Raw genomic sequence first — 21,395 nt, forward strand, 5'->3', positions numbered from 1 at the left:
CCCATCAATTCGTCATTTATATCAGGTATAACTCCCAATGCAATCCCTCCCCCCATCAATTCGTCATTTATATCAGGTATAACTCCCAATGCAATCCCTCCCCCCTCCCCCCTCCCCATGATAGGCCCCGATGTGTGATGTTCCCCTTCCCGAGTCCAAGTGATCTCATTGTTCAGTTCCCACCTATGAGTGAGAACATGCGGTGTTTGGTTTTCTCTTCTTGTGATAGTTTGCTAAGAATGATGGTTTCCAGCTGCATCCATTCCCTACAAAGGACGCAAACTCATCCTTTTTTATGGCTGCATAATATTCCATGGTGTATATGTGCCACATTTTCTTAATCCAGTCTGTCACAGATGGACATTTGGGTTGATTCCAAGTCTTTGCTATTGTGAATAGTGCCACAATAAACATACATGTGCATGTGTCTTTATAGCAGCATGATTTATAATCCTTTGGGTATATACCCAGTAGTGGGATGGCTGGGTCATATGGTACATCTAGTTCTAGATCCTTGAGGAATCACCATACTGTTTTCCATAATGGTTGAACTAGTTTACAATCCCACCAACAGTGTAAAAGTGTTCCTATTTCTCCACATCCTCTCCAGCACCTGTTGTTTCCTGACTTTTTAATGATTGCCATTCTAACTGGTGTGAGATGGTATCTCATTGTGGTCAGGCCACCAAATTCTTGACATGTCTGTTTCTCTATTTGGTATACAAATTTTGAAAGTTAATTCTTTAATTCATTTCCTAAATATCTAAGTGTAATTTATTAAAATTTGTGTTACTCTTTACTTAGTATTTAGTATGAAAAAACAGTTTCTACATTGAAGAAATATATTTAAAATCAAGGAGGGAAAACATAAATGCAAAATTTTTCATTACAAAGTTTGTTAAGTGCTATAGTAAGGGGTGTAGAATGTGAACTACAATGGCAAAGGCCAGAATGATCTCAGGAATTTGATTTTCATAGAGAAGTTTTAGAGCTCATATAGGAAAGAGTTACATGAAACATTTTGAGAGACACAGGTTAGTTTAAATTTCAAGAGTCTTTCCGCAAGCTTTGTTTGTTTAGACTGGATCCTCTGAGGAGTGGGAGCCACTGGAAATTGTGAATAACCGTGTCAAATTGCACCTAATAACTGCGCTAAACTGCATTCCACGATCTGGCTTCATCAATCTTTGAGTATCTCTAGCCTGAACTCTTGTATATATCTTGCATTAATAATATTCTAACTTAATAGTCATTAGAATATGACTTAGTGCAAAGTAGTATTCCTCTTTGTGAAGTCTGTAATATATTCCCAAGTAATTCTAAGAAAACAACACAAAAAAGACAGTTATAATAATTTTTGCAGTCCTGCTTCTTCCAAAATGAGGTTGTTTCTGATCAGTCTCATTTTTTTGTGGATTTAAGTATAAATGTATTAGAAATTAAAATATAAATCATCTAAGATAATTATAAAACATCATAGAAAATTTAGAGAATTCACTGAGCAAATATACTCACCTCTGTAATATTCTTGCTAAAGTTTATTTTCAAATAATCCAGTAAATAAAAACTCCTACTATTACTTAACAGACAAAAAGGGCTTACATTTCAACAGTTGTCTTTACTATTCAATATTGTTAACAAAGTTCATAAAAATAGAAAATTAAAAGAACATGTTATTTCTGAAAGAAATGTAATCTGGGTGAAAGTATATTGAAATACTAACCACTTTACTGTTCTAAAAGCATCGAGTATGATTCTTAATTACTAAATGTATTTTTAAATACACATTTTGCATTATTAAAGGCTACCTGATTGCAATAAATCCTGATTTCAAAGGTGTATATAATTTCCCAAACACTGCATAGATTGCATTTTCCTTAAAATAAACCAAAATGAGTGGAATGGGTAACTGACATTGTCTCAACTGCCTTCTGTGCAGAAACAGAGCTCATTCCATTTCAGGGCTGGGATACAGGCTGACACTTCCTTTCATTGTTCTATGTTTAACTATGTAGATTTTCTCCCAATAGGTTTTCATTTTTGCAGATGGCCAGAACCCAGTCAAAACTCTAGAGAAAATGTGTTTCTTAAATCAATTTATGACCTAGGAATAACTTGCTTGTGGGTAGCACTGGCTCTTGTCCATGTACGTAGTTTGCTTGGTAAGGATTCGTACCTTTCCCTGGCACAGATCCATCTAAGTGAATGTTTGTGTCTATGTGATTTTTGAGTCCCATGACTTGTCATGCCATAACAGGAAGTTGATTTTTATCTTCACAAAACTGTTAGGTTTGTTTTTCTACTGCTCATTATTTCACAACCTGGCTCTTTAGGTCTGGGTTCTTCAGTGGTCATAAAATATATTGAGAAGTTTGTTCTTGCCTCAGATATTCACAGGACTTCCTCACTCTCCTCATTCAGGTCTCTGGTCAGAAGTCACCTCTTCAACAGGCACTCTCTAACCACCTATCTAAAGTGTTCCCACTTGAACCATGCTCTGTCTCCTGACCCTATGTTATTTATCACTCTCTGACATTATGCTATATATGTGTCTTAGTCTGTTCCAGCTGCTGTAACAAAATATCCTAAACTGGGTGACTCTAAAACAACAGAAATTTATTTCTCACAATTCTAGAGGCTGGGAAGTTTAAGATCAAGCGGTTGGCAGGTCGGTGTCTGTTGAGGGCTCACTGTCTCGTTGACAGTCATCTTCTCGCTGTAACCCCACACTGCGCAAGGAGTGAAGGGTCACTTTCAGCCTCTTTTATGAGGACACTAATCTCATTCATGAGGACTGGATAACTAATCACTCCCAAAGGTCCTACCTCCTCCTACCATCACCTTGGCATGGAGGATTTCAACATACTAATTTTGGGGGAATGTAAGAATTCAGGGTATATAAAAATGCCTTGCTTTTTTGGTTCTATTTTGTCTCTTCCACCAGAAATAAGTTTCATGAGGATAGGAGCTTTATTGATTTTGTTCACCAACTGAACTCCAGTGGCTAAAATAGTGCCTGGCTCGCAATAGGCTCTTCATAAATATTTATTAAACGGGGAAATGAAATAATTTGAAGGGATCTCAAGATGAAAGTATTTTGGACACTCCAAGTTAATAAAAGTGTCACTTAACACTAAAAAACAAGTTTAAAATCTCTATTCATCTGCCTTTTAATATTTTTAAATTTTAACTTATAACTTGATATCAAATGATACAAAAGAACATCATCACATTTAAGAGAAGGTACACATTTGACATTGAATTTCTTTTTTTAGCTTTATCTTTTAAAAACATAATAGGTTTTATCTTCCCAATATTAAATTGACTCAGTTTCACTAAACTGGGAGTACTCTCAGAACCTATGAGAACTCCCCACAAAAAATTAAATTTTTAAATCTATTTTTTAATTCAAGTTTTTAGAAAGTAACTAGGAGGATGAATAAAAATATGAACATGTCATTTTAACAGAGTTATGCCTTTTTTCTTTTACGTTTACACGGTATAAATGTTGGTCTTCATTTTCTTTCTCCTTAAAGTCATTCACTTTGGTAGGGAGAATGACAAAACTAAGAAGAGAGGTGATGATGACAACATTAAAATGGAGGTCAGGTAATAAATGTGAAAATCTAGCTGTTAAATTTCAGGATTTTACAAACTACAGTGGAAATAAAGATAATTTCCCAAGGTCAGTGTCACAAATTTTTTTCTCATTAAATAAGACTTCATGAATGTCTGATTGTGGCTATGGACAGTGATGATCAGATTTGAGAGGGAAATTGACTTAAATCTGAATAATGAGAGTCAGAGCTAGAGCCACAGGGAGAAAGTGCTGAAATCAGTTCTGATAGTTTTTTGGCTGTATCTTCAGGATTTTCTACATATATGGCTAAACCATCTGCAAATAAAAATATTTTTACTTCTTCTTTTCTGATGTGTACGCTTTGATTACACTTTCTTCTCTAGTCTCTGACTAGACGTCCAGTACTATGTTGAATAGTGGGCATTCTTGCCTTTTTCCTGGTCTTAAAGGAGAAGTTTTAAGTTTTAAGTTTTTTTTTTCCCGTTGATTATTATGTTAGCTGTGGGCTTTTCATATATGGCTTTTATTGTGTTGAAGTAAATGATTTCTATATCTGTTTCTCTGAGGGGCTTTATCATGAATTGATGTTGAATTTTCTCAAATACTTTTTCTTCATCTATTGAGAAAATTGTGTATGGTTTTTAAGCTTCATTTTGTTAATGTAATGGGTCACATTGATTAACTTTCTTCATACATTGAATTCCCTTTCATCCCAGAGATAAATCCCACTTGATCATGGCATATAATCCCTTTAATGTGCTCTTGAATTTGGTTTGCTAGCATTTACTTAGGATTTTTGCATGTATTTTCATCAGGGATATTGGCCTATATTTTTCTTTTTTTGTGGTAGGTTTCTCTGGCTTTGGTATTAGGGTGATAGCCTCATAAAATGAGTTTGGAAGCATTCCCTCTCTTCTGGTTTTTTGCGAGAATTTAAGACAATTGTTATTCTTTGAATGTTTGAAATCAGTACATTTGCAGGCTACAAAATCAACATACAAAAATCAATGGTATTCTATACACAATGAAAAATCTGGAAAGGAAATTAAGAAAACAATTCCATTTACAATAGCATTAAAAAGAATGAAATAGGAATAAACTTAACTAAAGAGGTGAAACATTTTTACACTGGAAATTATAACATTCTGATGAAGAAAAGTAAAGAAGACTCAGGTAAATGAAAAGACATTCCAATGTCATCAATTGGAATAATTAACATTGTTACAATGCTCACTTGCCCAAAGTGATCTAAAGACTCAATGCAATCCCTATCAATATCTTAATGGTATTTGTTACAGAAATAGAAAAAAAAAATCCTAAAATTTATATGGAATCACAGAAGACCCTGTATAGCCAAAACAATCTTAAGCAAGAAGAACAAAGCTGAAGGCATTCCAGTACCTGATTTCAAAATATACTACAAAGAACCAGGAATCAAATCAGTATGGAATTAACATAAAAACAGAAAAATAGACCAAAAGAAGATAATAGAGAGCCCAGCAATAAATCTATGCACCTGCAATTAAGTGATCTATGAAAAGAATGCCAAGAAGACATAATGAAAAAGTATAGTCTCTTCAACAAATGGTATTGGCAAAACTAGATATCTACATGCAGAGGAAAGAAATTGGACCTTTATCTCACACCATATACAAAAGTCAACTCAAAATGGATTAAACACTTAAATATAAAACCTCAAATCATCAAAAGACTAAAAAGAAAACACCAGGGAAATGCTTCTTGACATTGGTCTGGGCAACAAACTTTTTTGCTATGACATCAAGAGTGCAGGCAATGAAAGCAAAACTATACAAATGGAATTGCATCAAACTGAAAAGCTTCTGCACAGCAAAGAAAACCATCAACAGACTGAAAAGACAACCTACAGATTGTGAGAAAATATTTACAAACCATGTATCTGAGAAGTGGTTAATATCCAAAACATGTAAGAAACTGAAACACCAGCAATAATAAAAATGCAATAACATGATTAAAAAAATGGGCAAATAATCTGAATAGACATCTCTTAAAAGAAGGCATACAAACAATCAGCAAGTGTATGAAAAGGTGCTCAACATAATTAATCATTAGGGAAGTGCAAATCAAAACCACAAGGAGTTATCACCTCACACCTGTTGGAATGGCTATTATCAAAAAGACAAGTATCAGTGAGGATTTGGAGAAACTGGGATCCTTGTACACTGTTGGTGAAAACGTGCATTGGTAAAGCCATTATGGAAAGCTGTACAAAAATTCCTTAAAAAATAAAAAACAGAATTACCATATTACCCAGCAACTCCACTACTGAGTATGCAGCCACAGGAAATGTAATTGGTGTCTCAAAAAGATTCCTGCACTGCCATGTTCATTGCAGAATTATGCAAAATAGCCAAGATATGAAAACAACCTAAGTGTCCATTGACACATGAATGAATAATGAAAATGTGGCACATTTATACAAAAGAAAATTATTCAACCTTTAAAAAGAAGGAAATATTAGCATTTGTGATGACATAGATGAACCCAGAAGATGTTATGCTAAGTGAAATAAGCTAAAGAAAGACAAGTACTGTATAATCTCGTTTATAGGTGGAATCTAAAATAGTCAACTTGGCTGGGCACAATGGCTCACGCCTGTAATCCCAGCACTTTGGGAGGCTGAGGCTAGAGGATCACCTGAGGTCAGGAGTTCAAGACCAGCCTGGCCAACATGGCGAAAGCCTGTCTCTACTAAATACACAAAAATTAGCCTGGCATGGTGGTGCACAACTGTAATCTCAGCTACTAGTGAGGCTGAGGCAGGAGAATTGCTTGAACCTAGAAGGTGGAGGTTGCAATGAGCTGAGACTGTACCACTGCACTTCAGTTTGGGTGACAGAGTGAGACTCCATCTCAAAAAAAACAAACAAAAAATAAGTAAATAAAATAAAATAAAATAGTCAGACTCATAGAAGCAGACAGAATAGTGGTTGCTAGTAGCTGAAGGAAGGGCAAATGGAAGATATTGGTCAAAGTTCACGAAGTTTTGGTTATACAAGATGAGTAAGTTCTGGAGGTCTAATGTACAGCCTTGGCTATAGTAAACAATACTGTACTGTATACTTGATATTTGTTAACAGGGTAGATCTTAAGTGTTCTCATGAAAGAAAAACATCGTAGCATGAAATGTTGGATCTGTTAATTAGCTTGATTGCAGTGATCATTTTACAGTGCATGAATATACCAAAACACGTTGTATACCTTAAACACATAAAATTTTTATTGGTCAATTATATCTTAATAAAGTTGAAAAAAATTGTTTGAGTTGATGTTTACCCTGAGGATGGCTGTGAGACTTCAAGGTGCAACTATAGTTTAGAGTAGTCAGTGGCATTAGCAGTGACCAACATACCTTGAGAAATAAACTTTCTAAAGAAACACACTTTAGGCTGGGCGCAGTGGCTCATGCCTGTAATCCAAGCACTTTGGGGATGCTGAGGCGGAAGGATCACCAGGTCAGGAATTCGAGACCAGTCTGACCAACATGGTGAAACCCCGTCTCTACTAAAAATACAAAAAGGAGCCGGGGTGGTGGTGCGTGCCTGTAATCCCAGCTACTCAGGAGGCTGAGGCAGGAGAATGGCTTGAACCGGGAGGTGGAGGTTGCAGTGAGCCGAAATGGCGCCACTGCACTCAGCCTGGGTGACAGAATAAGACTCTGCATAAAAAGAAAAAAAAAAAAAAAAAGAAGCACACTTTAAATCAAGATATCAAAGAATTCCCAAAGATAAATTCTAAGAAACATGAACTTAAAATTGGAAAACAGTCAGTATCCACATGTACTAGGCAGAATGACTTCGCAAAGATGTTTATTCCCTAATTTCTGGAACCTGTGAATGTCACATTACATGGAAAAGGGACTTTTCAGATGTGATTAAGGGAGATTATCCTGGATTATCTGGGGCAGGAGGGGCTCCAGTTAATCACATAAACTCTTAGAAGCAAAGAACTTCCTCTGCTTGGAGTCAGAGAGATGCGGTGGAAGAGAAGAGAGAGATACAGTGAGCATGAGAGAGCATCACATGGAAGGCAGAGAGATGATTCTCAGCATGCCCTGGCTGGTTCCAAAATGTGCAAAGACCAGAAAAATGCTTCTAGGAGCCAAGGGCAGCCCTCAGCTGACAGCCAGCAAGGAAATGGGTATCTCAGTCTTGCAATCACAAGGACCTGAACTTAGACAACAACCTGAATGATCTTGGAAACAGATTCTTCGCCAGAACCTTGAGTAGTGGGTACAGCTCTGCTGACCTCTTGATTTTAGTCTTATGAGACCTGGAGCAGAAAAATCAGCTAAGCCACACTGTGGCTTCTGAAAGTGTATAGAATATAGTCATCTTGATGAGAAAAACTATCAAATGCTTAAGGATACACTTAATTTTTATTGTATGATACCTATATCAAGAAAATGACAAAATTGAAATTGTTCATGAAAGAAAACTTAAATTCATAAAAGAAGACACTATGCTCTTGGAATGGGAAGATCACATAAAGATATGTGTCTTCCATTATATTCAAAGTAATACTGAGGCAGGATAGGTCCGTCAAGGAAGTGACCATATTCTCAGGTCACTGTGGTGACCTTACAGTCAACACAATAAGCCTCAGCATTCACATCGTAATTGAGTTTATTCAAGGAAAGTTATCTTCAGTAGGAACTTTCCCCTGTAGAAAGCATGCACATTCTGATTTTACCTGTCCTCAAACTGACCTTTTACTCATTTTAATAGTAAAAAAGACACCCTTGGGTGGAGATTTAAGATGCTAATGAGACCTGCTACATATGAACAAACATGTACAGCTACTGCACATGTGCACCCCGAGGACCACCAAGAGCGTGCTTTCTAGTCGCACCTCTTTCCACCTCCCTATGAATAATCATGTCAGATTCCCATAAACAGGGTCTCCCTAGTGCCAGTCTTTGCTGTCTCATCCTTACAAGCAGCCTGCCATGAATTCTGTCTCTCTCAGGATGCACTACCTATTCCGCACCCAACTTTCAAAATCTTCTTTTTCTTTTGCAATAAATTATGCTACACTTCTTTTGCTGTGTGTCTCTTGTTTGAATTCTTTTAAACTAAAAAGACAAGAACTGAGGTATCACATCAGCCTTCAAAAATACCAAAGATTAATTTACAAAGATTTTGTTAAGAAAATGTATTTTATTGGATTTGCTGTTTCTAAAGTTCTCATGAAAAAGTAAATATGCAAGAATGTTTAAATGAATATATACTTTGATGCATAAACTGCTCTCAATAGATCTATTCCATAGAAATATACCCACAGCTTACTATAACACAGGTCGTGGTCATAAAATTCAGTATCTTTGTGAAATAAATTTTTAAATTGCAAAAAAATTAGAAACAGCCTAAATATCTATTAATGGGGACCAGTTAAATCATGTATGGCATGACTACACTGTCAAATTCTAGGCATTCAATAGATTCAGATAAAACTATACAAACAAAATAGGACCATCTCTAAGACATATAGTTAAATGAAAAACCAGACTACGTAACAAAAATAGTAACATTTTTATTTGGTTTAAAAAGGCAGTTGAATAGGTGTATAGTAAATATGATATGTTATTATATGAAAATACAAAGAAGAAAGCATCAAAATGTTAATTAACAGTGGTTAAGTCTGTGGAGGAAAATGGATATGGAGTGGAATGTCAAGCAGAATTTTTACTTTGTTCTATACTTAACACATTTTACAAATAAATTTTAATGTGTACCTTGAGTTATTATCTTTAAAAAGAAAATGTGATGCATTATTAGTTCATGAGTTTCAATTGCTCATTGTACCTCCGAAAAGCATTCTCTTCTTATTTCGGAAAATGGATTTTTAACTCTTGCATAGCCTCCCAGCTAAAGCCTAATGTTCCAGTCTCCCACAGAACCAGGCGCGGCAAGCAATTAAGTGCTGGCCAGTCAGATATAAACGGAAGTGCCGAGTGCCACTTCCTGGTCCTGACTTAACGTTAGGATAAATAACCCCTCTCCCTGCATTTTTCGTTTCTCCTTGCTGGCATGCATATGATATAGAAGTTGCTGGGCAGCCATCTAGGACCATGAAATGATAGCGACAAGTTGAGAATGGTAGAACCCAAAGAAGGGGGCTTGGGTTCCTGATAATTGGACTTGCCATCCAGTCTGGATCTCCTACCAATGTCATTACATGAGTAAGAAATACTATTACCTTCTTGGCTGGGCGCAGTGGCTCACGCCTGTAATCTCAGCACTTTGGGAGGCTGAGGCTGGTGGATCACGAGGTCAAGAGATGGAAACCATTCTCGCTAAACATGCTGAAACCCCGTTTCTACTAAAAATACAAAAATTAGTTGTGCGTGGTGGTGTGCACCTGTAGTCCCAGCTACTTGAGAGGCTGAGGCAGGAGAATCAGTTGAACCCAGGAGACGTAGGTTGCAGTGAGTCGAGATCATGCCAGTGCACTCCAGCCTGGCAGAGTGAGAGTCCGTTGAAAGAAAAGAGAGAGAGAGAGAGAGAGAGAGAGAGGAAGAAAGGAGGGAGGGAGGGAGGCAGGAAGGAAGGAGAAAGAAAGAGAAAGAGAAAGAAAGAGAAAGAAAGGGAGGGAAGGGAGGGAAGGGAACTAGTATTATTTTGGTTCTGTGTCACAGCAAGCAAAATTATATCTGCCCTACCATAATATTTACTGGTGCTTAACAATGGACTGGATAACACAGAATTTATAACAGTAACTTATCTTAGCAAACCAAGCTTTTATATGACAAACATGATGATATCACCATATATGTAAAACTCTGATGGATTGTATATTCAAAACAAGAGTCAAAGCCATACTGAACAAAAAATTATCAAATTGGGGAATATTCAAAGGCTATTCAAACATACATGTGCACTGAGTTGTTTGCTGTCATTGATTTGCTATTCACAGTTACCTCAAATTTAAAGTGTATGGGTCACATGCTAAGTAAGTAAAAAAGAATTTATTTATTTATTTATTTAATTTACTTATTTTTGAGATGGAGTCTTGCTCTGTTGCCCAGGTTGGAGTGCAGTGGCGCAATCTCAGCTCACTGCAAGCTCCGCCTCCTGGGTTCACGCCATTCCTCTGCCTCAGCCTCCCGAGTAGCTGGGACTACAGGCGTCCACCACTTCGCCTGGCTAATTTTTTGTACTTTTAATAGAGACGGGGTTTCACCATGTTAGCCAGGATGGTCTCTATCTCTGGACCTCGTGATCCGCCTGCCTCAGCCTCCCAAAGTGCTGGGATTATTGGCGTGAGCCAATGCGCCCGGCCAAGAATTTATTATAAAGTGCTTGGAAATGAAACTCTAGATACTCTTATTTGACTTAAAAATAAAAGTGTTGCTTCATTGATTATCACTTGAAAGAAATGAAGAAACATTCAAAACTGTTTAAATTTGAAAATTTGGGAGGGAAATATCTAAAAAATCAATTAAAATGTCTATTATAAAAAATTTGAAGATAAACAGATTTTGGAAATTAAAATTTTCCTCTACTATGTCTTTTTTTTTTTTTTTTTAAAGTAACATGTTTTTCCAACCTATGGATACTATATTACAGATTTACTCCAGCATAGTAGTTAAGAGTGTGGTCCCTGTGTGGATTTGAATCACAACCCTGCCGCTTCTTTTTGTATGACCTTGAACAAGTTAATTTTGTCTTCCTGTACGTCTGTTCCCTCACCTTTAAGCAAGTATCTTTACTGATTATAAGATTGCTTTAAGGGTTTAAATGAGTCATCAAATATAAAAATACTTAGGTCCATGTCCACCATACACTGATCTGCCACACATGTGAGTTACAGTTTTTTAATCAAATATTTATAGAAAAAGTGAAACAAAATTTATCTATAACTTAAATGAAATGCAAAGGTAAATTAATCAATATCCAACTACATATCAACATTTTGATGCAAATATTAAAGTTTGCATCAAAGTTTACTCAATATGGCTGCATGAGTTTAGGAGCTCTTTCATGGTTGAGTTCAAGAGTTCATTCATTGCTTTGGTTTGCCCAATAACTGCATCAAATGAACTGTTCAATATTTCCTCTGCATGTCCTCAAGGTATAACCAAATTCAGAGAGAGGAGATGATCAATCACTGCATCAAATACATTGTTCAATATTTCCTCTGCATGTCCTCAAGGTATAACCAAATTCAGGGAGAGGAGATGATCTGGCAGTCATCTCCTGGGGACAGGCATTGAGACTGTTGTAGTATGTTTTGTGCTACAGAACACCTGAGCCTGGGTAATTTATAATAACAGAATTTTATTGGCTCAGAGGTCTAGAGGCTAAATCCAAGATCAAAGCATCACCATGTGGCAAAAGCTTTCTTCCTGTATCATCACATTGATACAGAACTGCTGTGCTCCCAGCTAAACCCCCCCCCCCCCCACACTGAAGCCTGGAACTAAGTGAAAACAGCTGACCCCAGTTTTCTGCCCAAATGTTGCCCTTTTGGCCTGCCACACCCTATCCTGTGCCCATAAAAGACTTCAGCTGGCAAAGCGGCACAAGCGGCTGACTTAGATGGTGCAGCTTCAGGGAAAGATCACCTTCTTCGGGTACCATCCCCTTTCCAACTCCCGTCCCGCCGAGAGCCAATTCCATCACCCAATAAAATCCTTCACATACTCCACCCTGCAATCCATTTATGTAACCTGATTCTTCCTGGATGCTAGACACGAACCCCGGGGTCTAGAGAGCAGATGCTTCTGCGGGGCCTGCTCAGAGCCTGCTTCCGCCAGAGTGGAGCGACCCGCAGGTTCCAGCGTTCCCCCCGGTTCCCTACTTGCTTGCTTTCAAGCTCCCTCTAGAGAGGAGGGGTCAGCGGCCAGCTGAGTGAAATGAGCCTCTGTAGTTCCTGCCCACGAAGGGGGTCAAGGTCAAGGGAATAATCGTATCTCAACATGGCGGGAGGTAGAAGGGAAAGAGTGAAAGAGGGGAGTAAACTTGCCCCTTATAACATTATTAATCCCATTTATGAGGGCAGAACCCTCACGACCTCATTAATGCTTAAAGCTTCCATTTCTTAATACTGTTACAATGACAATTAAATTTCAACATGAGTTTTGGAGGGGGCAAACATTCAAGCCACAGCAGGAAGCCACCTGGTAGGGCCTGAAGGATTCAGTACCGCTGAGTAGTGATGCTTCACTGATTTTCCCTTGTAGCAGGACAAGCGGCAGACAAAACTCAGACACAGAGTTACAGAAGGAAGGGGTTTATTCCACCGGGGGCATTGGCAAGACTTCTGTCTCAAGAGCCGAGCCCCCGGAGTGAGCAATTCCTGTCCCTTTTAAGGGCTCACAACTCTAAGGGGGTGCACGTGAGAGGGTCGTGATTGATTGAGCAAGCAGGGGGTACGTGACTGGGCGCTGTTTGCACCGGTAATTAGATCGGAACAAAACAAGATAGGGATTTTCACAGTGCATTTCTTTTTTTCTTTTTTTTTTTTTTTTCACTGTTCAAGGTTTATTGGGGTAAAGTTTTAGTTGGTATAACACTTGGATAGTTGGTTGTATTGTTTATATGTAGATCTTTTTATGTTATATGGTAATGTACACTACTGATATATATAGTTCACAAAATAAGCTCCTTTGGAACAATTATGCACAAGACATACGATACTGGATTTATACACTGGATCCCAGGATGTGACTGACTGAGAAAAAATGTTGGACTAGGCATGTTCAGTGAAGGAGCCAGGAAATTGTATAACACACAGTAAACATCCACCTGGCTCAAGGGGCAAATGCAGCATGTACAGAATTGGCAGTGGTGCGTCAGAACTATTTCACACTAACCAGTTTAGGACTACACAAGATTAATACCATCTAGCATCAGGATATAGCTGTGGATTTCACAAACCATTCCTATTTCTAACTTCAGGAGTTAATGCTTTTCCCAGTCCATCTTAAAATATTACTGCTTTAATTACAGATCAGATAAAAAGGATAACATGCACAACCTCCAACTAGAATCCTGTTGTAGCCTAGACAGTGAAATGCTATGACATCAGAAGACTTTAAAATTGCAGCTCTTTTTGGATTCCCCAAAGTGTATCTGCACTCTTCTTCAAACGGGCCTCTTCCTCAGGAGTCAGAGTCACCTTCACAAGGTCTGAGATTCCATTCTGTCCCAAAATGCAAGGAACACTAAGGAAGACATCATCCTTTATTCCATAGAGACCCTTAATCATGGTGGAAACTGGGTGCACTCGCCTCAGATTCTTCATTATACTCTCTGCCAAATCTGCTACAGAGAGTCCAATGGCCCACGATGTGTAGCCTTTGAGTTTGATCACCTCATAAGCACTCTCAACCACCTGCTTGTGAACCTCTTTCCACTGTTCCTTATCTTTATCAGTCCCTAAATCTGGGTGCAGAGTCTTCAGGGAGACACCAGCAACATTCATTCCACTCCATACAGGCACACTGGAATCTCCATGTTCCCCAAGGACCCACCCATGACAGCTTAATGGGTGAACTCCCAGCCTTTCCCCCATCAGGTAATGGAATCTGGCTGAATCCAGATGGCAACCACTTCCAATAACACGGTTTTTGGGAAAACCACTTATCTTCCAAGCCACGTAGGTCAAGATATCCACTGGATTTGAAACAATAAGCAACTTGCAGTTCGGGCTATATTTTACAACATTAGGAACGATGAATTTAAAGATGTTCACGTTACGCTGGACCAAATTAAGACGGCTTTCTCCCTCTTGTTGACGTGCCCCAGCCGTGATAATGACCAGCTTGGAGTTTGCAGTTACACTATAGTCTTCATTAAGACACTGATGGCACAGGCCATGCCAACAGCACCAACCCCAACAACTGTAATCTTATTTTGGGGAGTCTGTTCTTCCTTTAGAAGATTATGAATCAGCTGATCCTTGAGAGTTGCCTTATTGGACTTGGAACCAAAAGGAATCGGGAATGCACGTCAGGCGGTCGTCCGGGACACGCGGCAATGAGATCCGGAATCAGCGGCAGTGGCTGCAGCACCCACAGTGCATTTCTATACAATGTCTGTCATCTATAAGACAACGGAACCAATTAGGTCAGGGGTCGATCTGTAACTACCAGGCCCAGGGTGTGGCGCCGGGCTGTCTGCCTGCGGATTTCATTTCTGCCTTTTAGTTTTTACTTCTTTCTTTGGAGGCAGAAATTGGGCATAAGACAATATGAGGGGTGGTCTCCTCCCTTACCCTCACCCATAAGAATATTTGACTTTGCTCATATGATCACAGTTTATAGCAGGAGTCCTACAGCCTAGGCGTATTTTAATAAGAAAATTACTTTAGCATGACATGATTTGCTGTATTGAAATACAGGTTCCCAAAATAAATTTGAAAAATAGCGTTCATTCTTGAATATCCCCTAAGTCATTTATTTAAAAATTCATTCTAAAACCCATTAGGATTGATGGAAACTATTTATATTAAATTTTAGAAATCAATTTCATTTTTTAGATAAAAAATTTCCTAGTCACTCTGATTTTTGAAACCTACATTTGATACATTGATATTCAAATTCTCATTAGGCTAGAATCCCAATTGCTCAGACCCAGAAGATACTACTCATTTGAAGCAGCTAAATATTAATATATAGTCTTTTGAGACACCAAGGACTTCAATTCTTTCTTTTCCATCTTTAGTTTCCCCCTTCAGTGTAAAGATCTTTATCCTTAAGTAGAAAAAAGCAGAAGAGGTGAAGATTTCGGTTTCTTCACTACACCATTGGCTTTTATTTCCTTTGACCTGGCTCTGATCATAAATTTTTAAAAATTATGTTATTAGATTTGCAAATCTCATTTTGTGTTTTTCACATTACTGTAAATGTATAGCATATTTTTGTGCATATTTCCCTATTTTTCCTTACTTTTTCACATATTGCTTTAAAAAAAAAAAAAAAAAAGGCTGAGCATGGTGGCTCAAGCCTGTAATCCTAGCACTTTGGGAGGCCGAGGCAGGTGGATCACAAGGTCAGGAGATCAAGATCATCCTGGCTAACACAGTGAAACCCCATCTCTACTGAAAATACAAAAAATTAGTCGGGCATGGTGGTGGGTGCCTGTATGTGAACCCGGGAGGTGGAGCTTGCAGTGAGCCAAGAATTGCGCCACTGCACTCCAGCCTGGGGGACAGAGTGAGACTCTGTCTCAAAAAAAAAAAAAAAAAAAAAAAGAGAGAGACAAGGGCTTTCTCTGTCACACAGGCTGGAGTACAGTGGCACGATCACAGCTCACTGCTACCTTGACCTCCTCCGCTCAAGCAATCCTCCCACTTCAGCTTCCCAAGTAACTGGGACTATAGGTGCAGGCCATCACATCCAGCTTTTGGTTTGTTTATATTTTGGTAGAGACGGGGGTCTCACTTTGTTACCCAGGCTGGTCTCAAACACCTGGACTCAAGTGATCCACCTGCCACAACTTCTCAAAGTGCTGGGATTACAGGGATGAGCCACCACGCCTGGCCATATATTGCCTTTTTCCTGAGTTAGCTTCAGCTCCATTTTTCATAAAACCTTTTCTTATCTTTTTCTGAATTCCTGTTGAAATTTTAATTATGAAATTGTCTAACTGATTATTTTCTAAATGCCTTCCATATGTTGAGTTTTTCTCCTCCGATCATGATACATGCTGTGTGTCTCCTTCATATTTTAAAAATCTTACACTGTCTCTCTGGCATAAAATAGTTACTTAATAACTAACATATTTACCTTGTTTATTCAATAATTGATATGATGTATGACTTATGAACTATTTTGATTGTTGAATATTAATTAACTTAATACAATTAAGTATTGAAATGAAAATAATAGTAATTTTCTATTATACGTTTATAAAAATACAACAAAAACAATGTATATTTAAAGATGCATGATAAAGTTTGTTGATTCTTGGGAGGATGGAGTATATCCTCATTGATGGTTTGAAGGCTTTTGAATGAAATATTAGAGGAAACTTAGAAAGTATCTTCATCTGAGAATTAAAATGTTCATCTACTATACTTACCCCATACTTCTCTAAATGGAATTCATCAGCACAGGATTGTTTCACTTGTGTCCATGTGAAGAGACCACCAAACAGTCTTTGCCTGAGCAACAAGGCTGTTTATTTCACTGGGTACAGGCAGGCTGAGTCTGAAAAGACAGTCAGCGAAGGGAGATGGGATGGGGCCGTTTTATAAAATTTGGGTAGGTAACGGAAAATTACAGTCAAAGCTGGGTTGCTCTCTGGTGGGCAGGGGTGGTGGTCTCAAGGTGCTCAGAGGGGGAGCTTTTGAGCCAGGATAAGCCAGGAGAAGGAATTTCAGAAGGTAATGTCATCATTTAAGGCAGGGACCGGCCATTTTCACTTCTTTTGTGGTGGAATGTCATCAGTTAAGGCAGGAACAGGCCATTTAAATTTCACTTCTTTTGTGATTCTTCAGTTACTTCAGGCCATCTGGATGTATACGTGCAGGTCACAGGGATATGATGGCTTAGCTTGGGCTCAGAGGCCTGATAGATTGTTTCTGTGACCTGTTTCTCTAGGTAATTGCACATGTTTCATAGAGTGAGAGCCAGTAAAGGAGTGGGTTGTGTTGATCTGGGGTTGTCCTTTAATTTTGCTGCTTTTTTCATGCAGAGGTTCTTAAGCTTAGAGGATTGGATTGGGTTGGCCATACTCATCCCTTCATAAGATGCTTCATCATCAGTTCATGCTTTCTTTTTTTTTTTTTTTTTTTTTTGAGACGGAGTCTCGCTCTCTCTCCCAGGCTGGAGTGCGGTGGCGCGCTCTCCGCTCCCTGCAAGCTCCGCCTCCCGGGTTCACGCCATTCTCCTGCCTCAGCCTCCGGAGTAGCTGGGACTACAGACGCCCACCACCACGCCCGGCTAGTTTTTTGTATTTTTAGTAGAGACGGGGTTTCACCGTGTTAGCCAGGGTGGTCTCGATCTCCTGACCTTGTGATCCACCCGTCTCGGCCTCCCAAAGTGCTGGGATTACAGGCATGAGCCACCGTGCCCCACCGGTTCATGCTTTCTAACATTCTTTTGTGTTTATTTTCACCCATCATTTATTATTATTTATTTACTCCTTTCATCCTCAGTCAGCACTTCTATTTCCCTTGCTCCAACCATTATTCTAATGTGTGACCTATGTATCATTTACTTGGATGGATCCTCTGAAACATATAGAGGGTTTGAGTGCATACATTTTTAATAGGCATCATTGCACTTTAAGCTTCATTTTGTCTCTTACCTTTTTCCACACAGCACTGTGTTTTTCAGTCCCATCCATTTTGCTGTGTGACCATCTGGTCTGTTGTATGGCAGTTATTCATTACAGCTTTCTGTGGTGAGTGCCTCCGTTTTTTACTTATTAATGAGGAACACATTTTAAAGGTCTCTTTCATAGACACACCTTGGGTCATATTTAGAGTCATTTGTTCCCTGCTCATTTTTATTGTCTTGTTTCTTTAAACATGTTATGCATAATTATGGAGTTAATTTTGATTCTGATTCCAAGTTCTTAGGATGTAAATGTAGTTTTTTTGTCCTTTAATCGAGTTTCATTCATACTTATTTACTTCCTCATGTATTTGGTCCTTCTTTTTAATTGTAAGTTCATGTTTGGCTGAAGGTTATGAGACTCTTGAGTGTCAGTAAGGGAGGAGACCACCCCTCATATCATCTTATGCCCAATTTCTGCCTCCAAAGAAAGAAGAGGTAAAAACTAAAAGGCAGAAATGAAATACACAGGCAGACAGCCCGGCACCACACCCTGGGCCTGGTAACTAAAGATCGACCCCTGACCTAATTGGTTCCGTTATCTTATAGATTACAGACATTGTATAGAAAAGCACTGTGAGGCCGGGTGCGGTGGCTCAAGCCTGTAATCCCAGCACTTTGGGAGGCCGAGACGGGCGGATCACGAGGTCAGGAAATCGAGACCATCCTGGCTAACCCCGTGAAACCCCATCTCTACTAAAAAAAAAAAAAAAAAAAAGAAAGAAAGAAAAGCACCGTGAAAATCCCTATCTTGTTTTGTTCCGATCTAATTACCGGTGCATGCAACCGTCAGCCACGTACGCCCTGCTTGCTCAATTGATCGCGACCCTCTCACGTGCACCCCCTTAGAGTTGTGAACCCTTAAAAGGGACAGGAATTGCTCACTCGGGGGCTCCGCTCTTGAGACAGAAGTCTTGCCATGCCTCCGGTCGAATAAACCTCTTCCTTCTTTCATTCGGTGTCTGAGGAGTTTTGTCCAGGGCTCGTCCTGCTACAGCAGGATTGAGGCTGCTTTCCTCTAGAATAGATTTGCATTTTTCTCTCTGCGGACAGTGAGTGCCCTTCCAACCTGGGACCACTTTAATTGTTATCATGGTGTGGGGTTTTACCACAGGAGATGTAAATTTTAAGCCCATACAACATGAGGGCAGATCAATGATTACAAATTCTCAGGGAAAACACCTCTCTGGAAGCCTTGGAGCTATAGCTGAGAAGAGCAGACATTTTTCTCATTATCTCTCTTTGCCTACAGGCAGATTTGTTTTTTAACTACTCTTTCACTAAGGTGGAATTTTGTTAAGAATTGCAGCTTAATGCAAGGGTTTCAGGTTCCTCCCTTCCCCTCCCCTCCCCTCCCCTCCCCTCCTCTCCCCTCCCCTCCCTTCCCTTCCCTTCCCTTCCCTTCCCTTCCCTTCTCTCTCTCTCTCTTTCTTTCTTTCCTTCTTTCCTTCCTTCCTTTCTTTTCTTCTTTTCCTTCCTCCCTCCCTTCCTTCCTTCCTTCCTGCCTTCCTTCCTTCCTCTCTCCCTCCCTTCCTTCTCTCCTTTCCCTTCTTCCCTCTTTCCCTTCCTTCCCCTTCTTTCCTTCTTCCCTCTCTCCTTTCTTTTTTTCCCTCCCTCCCTCCCTCTCTCTCTCTTTCTTTCTCTATCATCTCTCTCTTTCTCTTTCTTTCGTCCTTCTTTCTTTCTTCGAATCTCGCCGTCTCACCCAGTCTGCAGTGCAGTAGTGTGATCTCAGCTCACTGCTACCTTTGCCTCCCGGATTCAAGCGATTCTTGTGCCTCAGCCTCCAGAGTAGCTGGGACTACAGTCAGATGCCACCATGCCTGACTGATTTTTGTCTTTTTAGTAGAGACAGGGTCTCACCATGTTGGCCAGGTGGGTCTCAAACCCCTGACCTCCAGTGATCTGCCCACCTTGACCACCCAAAATGCTGGGATTACAGACATGAGGCACCACACCCGGCCCAAGGCCTATCTTTCTTATATCCTGTTAAACCAACATTTTCAAAACTGTGAATTCCTTCTTTCAATGGTTGTTCCTAAGCAACTCTAACTTTAGAGCTTGCTTCCTTCTCCAGTTTCAGTTCCATATTGTTTGTTATGTCTGTTGTCATTAGTTGTTTTTGTTTTTGCCTTTGGACATGTCTCTTACTTTCCAGAGAGCTCAGAAATTCATTTAAAAGTATTAATTTTATTTTTATCCCAAGAGAAATGTTCATTGATTTGGAGGAATACAGGAGTGAGGAGAATGTGTGTGAGGGGAGGGGAGATGGAATAATTTCATTTCAGAAAGGTTTGTTTGTTTGTTTGTTTTTGTCTGCAGAATGGAAACTAGATTGAGAGAGGTGTAGCTGAGGAAAACAAGTAAATAAATATAGATGACTGCTATTGCACTCATTGCACTCATTCGGGAAAAGTATTTATGGTAATGTGTTCTAACCTAGTGGCAATAGAGCTGTAGAAAACTCTCATAGTCAATAAATATTTAGGAGATATAAATGAACAGATGTTGTTGAGAATTGGATGGGATTGATAGAACAGGATTGCTGGCATATGTAAATGATGGTTAAGGAGACCTGGATGAGGGTAGATTCTTGGGAAGCTCAATGGTTTAAATTGGGGCAAGTTGACTTTAAGGTGTCTCTGGGATATTCAAGCAGAGATTTCAGTTAGGCAATTTCGTATAACGTCCAGGGTTCTGAAGAGAAGTAGCTTGTGGATATAAACTTGAGTGAGTCTTTGTGTGTGTCATTATTTTTGCTTTGATGGTCATTGAAGAGATGGGTGTTGATGTGTTCAGTCTGAGAGCTCATGGAGAGGAAAAAGTGATTCTAGGATTGAACTTCGAGAAACTGATACTTAAAATCTAGGTAGAGGAAGATGAAGCAGAAGGATAAGATAAAGGTAGTAGCAAAAGAGAGAAACTCAGATGGGTGTACTGGTATGGACGCTAAGGAGAAAATATATTTTAAAAAGAAAGTGAAACTCAATATAGTAAGGATATCAACTTTTCCCAAGTTAATCTATAGATTTCATAAAATTATTATCAAAATCCCAGCAAAATTTGTAGTAAACATAGACAAGTTTACTCTAAAATTTACATGGAAAGGCAGAGGCTATAGACTAGCTGAAACAATCTGAAAAATAATAAAGTTGAAGGAGTCACTCTACTCAATATAAAGGTTAACTACATAGCTTCAGTAATTAAGACAATGTGGTACTGGTGAGGAGTAGACACACAGATCAACAGAACAGGATACAGACCCAGAAGCAGAAGCACACAAATATGCACAAGTGATTTTTTATAAATGTGCAAAAGCAATTCAGTGCAGGGTCATCATCCAACAAGTAGTGCTGGAGCAACTGGACATCCGCAGACAAACAACAGCAAAATTTAAGCTCAAGTCTCACGACTTGTGCAAAAATGACTAAAAATAAATCACAGGCTTTAGTGTAAAACTATAAGAATGTAAAATATATAACCAAAATA

General features: G+C 39.1%; 1 pseudogene across 1 annotated transcript; it reads right to left on the reverse strand.

Annotated features, from left to right (window-relative positions):
* Nucleotides 1-13,075: 13,075 nt before the first annotated feature.
* Nucleotides 13,076-14,568, reverse strand: LOC104657858 (annotated as a pseudogene). The gene has a single exon (XR_004056988.1). The product of XR_004056988.1 is annotated as an L-lactate dehydrogenase A chain-like (transcript).
* Nucleotides 14,569-21,395: the final 6,827 nt, after the last annotated feature.

This window comes from Rhinopithecus roxellana, chromosome 4, assembly GCF_007565055.1.
Source record: "Rhinopithecus roxellana isolate Shanxi Qingling chromosome 4, ASM756505v1, whole genome shotgun sequence".
In the NCBI taxonomy this organism is placed as follows: Eukaryota; Metazoa; Chordata; class Mammalia; order Primates; family Cercopithecidae; genus Rhinopithecus; species Rhinopithecus roxellana.